Source organism: Chiloscyllium plagiosum, unplaced genomic scaffold (assembly GCF_004010195.1).
Source record: "Chiloscyllium plagiosum isolate BGI_BamShark_2017 unplaced genomic scaffold, ASM401019v2 scaf_7132, whole genome shotgun sequence".
Classification (NCBI taxonomy): Eukaryota; Metazoa; Chordata; class Chondrichthyes; order Orectolobiformes; family Hemiscylliidae; genus Chiloscyllium; species Chiloscyllium plagiosum.
The window spans coordinates 19,583-24,317 of record NW_025213629.1 but is presented as its reverse complement, the minus strand read 5'-3'; the positions used below and the strand labels follow the sequence as shown (position 1 = coordinate 24,317).

The 4,735-nt window shown below is 50.4% G+C and overlaps 1 protein-coding gene and 1 long non-coding RNA gene across 2 annotated transcripts in view; both read left to right on the top strand.

Annotated features, from left to right (window-relative positions):
* Positions 1-2,349, top strand: part of LOC122547677 — a 4,380-nt gene extending 2,031 nt beyond the window's left edge. The window contains exons 2-3 of the long non-coding RNA XR_006311059.1: positions 1,749-1,799; positions 2,235-2,349. This is a non-coding gene — a long non-coding RNA (uncharacterized LOC122547677). The remainder of the gene's footprint in view (positions 1-1,748; positions 1,800-2,234) is intronic.
* The window catches only part of LOC122547678 (ceramide synthase 2-like), a 16,984-nt gene that overhangs the window by 5,411 nt on the left and 6,838 nt on the right, over positions 1-4,735 (top strand). The gene's annotated exons all lie outside the window — the stretch shown is intronic.

Sequence of the window (4,735 nt, the reverse complement as noted above, 5' to 3'; positions counted from 1 at the left end):
TACAGCCGCAACATGACCTCCCAACTCCTGTACTCAATACTCTGACCAATAAAGGAAAGCATACCAAACGCCGCCTTCACTATCCTATCCACCTGCGACTCCACTTTCAAGGAGCTATGAACCTGCACTCCAAGGTCTATTTGTTCAGCAACACTCCCCAGGACCTTACCATTAAGTGTATAAGTCCTGCCCTGAAAAACGCAAGGGGCAAATTATTTCCAGGGGGTGATGCGAGTGTGGAATGAGCTGCCAGAGGAAGTGGTGGAGGCTGGTACAATGACAGCATTTAAAGGGACATTTGGATAAGGACATGAATAGGAAGGGTTTGGAGGGGTATGGGGCAGGCAGGTGGGGCTAATGTAGTTTGGGATTATGGACTGGTTGGACCGGAGGGTCTGTTTCTGTGCTGTATGTCTCGGAATACGGGCGGCTATGACGTCACCGGATGAAGGAGCAGCTCTCCGAGAGCTTGCAATTTCAAATACGGCTGCTGGACTGTAACCTGGTGTCGTGTGACACATGAGTGCAGGTCCAACCTCTCCCTCCGTTCCCGGGATCAGCCGAGTCAACTGTGAAGTGCAGGGATTGTAGCAAGCGGATCCCCTGGAATCTGAGATCCCTGGCTGTTAAGCCGGTCCAATCAGGGAGTCCTGGCTGACAGGCGTCAATGGGAGGGGTCAGAGGTTCTGAGGGAGCCAGACCCGCGTCAAGGGCTCTCCACGTGTGAGTGAAGGATGATGGGATACCGGCCTCACTGGAGTCACTTCGCGAGGGACCGGCGATTCACGTTCTTGCTAAAATGACCTGGGCGTTGAGGGAATCGAATGAGGTTTTAACCAAGTTTGGAGACAGTACAGATCAAGGTGGGAAGTTGGGGGCCAGTGTTTGGCAGGTGGACCTCTACTCGCATGTGCAGTTCATTCCATTCAGCCCAGAAAGAAGGAGGGTTATTTAAGCGGTGACATATGGGAGAGCGTGGATGTACAAAGGGATCACTGTGCACTTATAAACCAAGGCAGGGAAAGTAAACAGACAGACGCTGCGAGCAATTAGGAAGTTAAATAGAGCGTTGCCTCTGCTGCAGGAGGATTTCAGTTCAGAGGTAGCGATGTCTTACTGCGTGAGAGAGACCACACTTGGAGTTGGGGGAGAGAATGGCGGACTCACTCCTACGGGGTTAGATACAGAGTCAAGCTCCCTCTACACTGCCCCCCCCCCCCCAATCCCAGAGTCAGGTACAGCACAGGGTTAGATACAGAGTCAAACTCCCTCTACACTGTCTCCCCACCATCTCTGTACAGGGACAGCACGGGGTTAGATACAGAGTCGAGCTCCCTCTACACTGCCCCCCACCATTCCGGTACAGGGACAGCACGGGGTTAGATGTTAACGCCGAAGTTGGAAGCGCGGTAGCTGATGGAGAAAATGGCGGCTGAGGATGAGGCCTTGTTCAAAATGGCCGCCCAGGTGACCTTTCCTGGCCTCTCCTAAGCTGCCAGCCGCTCTTTCCCTTCAGAATAATGGCGCTCCGAGGGGCTCCCTTTTGTTCCCACACTGTGCGATCTCAGCAGGCCAGGGATCCAAGGCGAGTCCCTTTTCTGTCGGCCCAGTTGACATGGTAACGGGGGCCTAGTCCAACCCTAGCCAAAATGGCCACTGACTCTATCTTTTGCCTCAGTCTTCCTGACTCCAAAGTTGTCAATTTAATGTGATTTGCTTTTTTTTTAATATATATATATATATTTTAGAAACCCTGGTTTTATGATCTGCGAGAAACTTGGAAAGGATTTCCAATTCAGGTTGGTACCTCGTGTCCATCCGTGTTGATAGATTGCTCCCAAGTTTTCAGCTGCGCGGGTAAACGCTTCTCCTTCCTGACGCGGGCGAGCGAGGGACTCAGTTGGCAAACTCTTTCTGGGAGCTGGCTAAATGGGCCGAAGGGCTCACTTCATCTCCTGACTCGAAGGGCCCGGGTTCTTGGGGTACCCCTCCTGGCAGTGCCCGTGCACGTTTAGGGTCCTTTTGCCCTCTGTGGCTCTGCCCCGTGGGATCTTGCTATGCAGGGGTTGCCACCCTCCACCACCACTATGGCAACTGGTGCGCCACCGCCACACCCCTCATCTTGAAGTGGGGAAAAATGGGGGTGGTGGCAGGCGCTAACGAAATGCAGTGTGGTCCCAACCACGTTCCGGCATCAGCTGAACGTATCGGTGTCTCTCTCCTGCCCCCTGTAGACGATGTTACCGTCGCAGTACTGGTACTATATGATCGAGCTGGGCTTCTACTGGTCCCTCCTGTTCAGCGTGGCCTTCGACGTTAAGAGAAAGGTAAGGATTTTTTCCCACGTCTGACTTTAAACGAAGTGGGGAGGGGGTATTTGAATCTCCCTCCCCCCCCTCCCCGGTCTGTGGCCATTCAGCCCCTCTCCCTCCTCCTCCAGCCTGTTACATAGGAGGCCATTCAGCCCCTCTCCCTCTATCCTATTGCGCTATTGGTTGAGATCATGATTAGTGGCCCAGTCTTCTGGCACCATTCCTGTAGACAATGACAACATAACGATCAAAGCCAAAGGCTCAGCAATCTCCTCCCTGACTTCCCAGAGAATCCGAGGATAAATCCCATCTGGCCCAGAGGATTTATCTATTTGTACACTTCCCAGAATTGCTAACATCTCCTCCTTATGCACCTCAATCCCATCGAGTCTAGTAGCCTGTAACTCAGTATTGTCCTCGACCACATTGTCTTTTTCTAGTGTGAACACTGACGAAAAGTATTTATTTAGTGCTTCCCCTATCTCCTCTGACTCCACGCACAATTCCCACTACTGTCCGTGATTGGCCCTAATCTTACTCTGGTCATTCTGATATTCCTGATATACCTATAGAAAACCTTAGGGTTTCCTTGATCCTACCCACCAATAGCTTCTCAAGTCCCCTCCTGGCTCTTCCTAGCTCTCTCTTTAGGTCTTTCCTGGCTAACTTGTAACTCAATCACCCTGACTAAGCCTTCACATCTCATCCTAACATAAGCCGTCTTCTTCCTCTTGACAAGAGATTCAACTTCCTTTGTAAGCCAAGGTTCCCGTGCTTGACAACTTCCTCCCTGCCTGACAGGTACATACTTATCAAGGACACGCAGTAGCTGGTCCTTGAACAAGCCCCACATTTCAACTGCGCCCACCCCCCTGTAGTTTCCTTCCCCATCCTATATCTCACCTAATCGCATCGTAATTACCTTTCCCCCAGCTGTAACTCTTGCCCTGCGGTATGTACCTATCCCTTTCCATCGCTAAAGTAAACATAACTGAATTGTGGTCACTATCACCAAAGTGCTCACCTACCTCCAAGTCTAACACCTGGCCGGATTCATTACCCAGCACCAAATCCAATGTGCCCTCCCCCCTAGTTGGCCTGTCTACATACTATGTCAGGAAACCCTCCAGCACACACTGGAGAAAAACTGATCCATCTAAAGTACTCGAACTGTAGCGTTTCCTGACAATATTTGGAAAGTTAAAGACCCCCATAACAACTACTCTGTTGATCTCGCTCCTATCCAGGGTCATCTTTGCCATCCTTTCCTCAACATCTCTGGAACTTTTCGGAGGCCTGTAGAAAACTCCCAACAGGTTGACCCCTCCCTTTCCTGTTTCTAACCTCAGCCCACACTACCTCAGTAGACGAGTCCTCATCAAACATCCTTTCTGCGGCCGTAATACAGTCTTTGACTAACGATGCCACACCTCCCCCTAGGGTAGGGACACAGTGCCCCGTTAAAGAGGGAATTCTAGCATTCTGACCCCAAAGGAACAGCCGATATATTTCCAAGTCGGGATGGTGTGTGTGTGTGGGGTGGGGGGGACAGTTGGTGGGTTTGGAATGGAAATTGCAGGGGCTGGTGTTCCCTATACCGCAGGGCAAGAGTTGTAGCTGGGGGAAAGGTAATTACGATGCGATTAGGTGAGATATAGGATAGGGAAGGAAACTACAGGGGGTGGGCACAGTTGAAATGCGGAGCTTGTTCAAGGACCAGCTATTGCGTGTCCTTGATAAGAGTGTACCTGTCAGGCAGGGAGGAAGTTGTCAAGCGTGGGAACCTTGGCTTACAAAGGAAGTTGAATCTCTTGTCAAGAGGAAGAAGGCGGCTTACATTAGGATGAGATGTTTTGGCTCCGTTAGGGCGCTTTCGAGTTGCAAGTTAGCCAGGACAGACCAAAAGAGAGAGCTAGGAAGAGCCAGGCAGATAGGACCAAGGAAACCCTAAGGGGTTCTGTAGGTATATCAGGAATATCAGAATGACCAGAGTAAGATTAGGGCCAATCATGGACAGTAATGGGAAGTTGTGTGTGAGGTCAGAGGAGATAGGGGAAGTGCTAAATGAATACTTTTTGTCATTATTCACACTGGAAAAAGACAATGTGGTTGGGGTGAATACTGAGATACAGGTGACCAGACTAGATGGGATTGAGGTGCATAAGGAGGAGATGTTAGCCATCCTGGAAAGTGTAAAAATAGATAAATCCCCTGGGCCAGATGGGATTTACCCTCGGATTCTCTGGGAAGCCAGGGAGGAGATTGTAGAGCCTTTGGTTTTGATCTTTATGTCGTCATGAATAATGCCAGAAGACTGGAGGTTAGCAAATGTTGCTCCCTTGTTCAAGAAGGGGAGTAGAAACAACCCCCGGTAATTATAGACCAGTGAGCCTTATTTTGGTTGTGGGTAAAGTGTTGGAAAG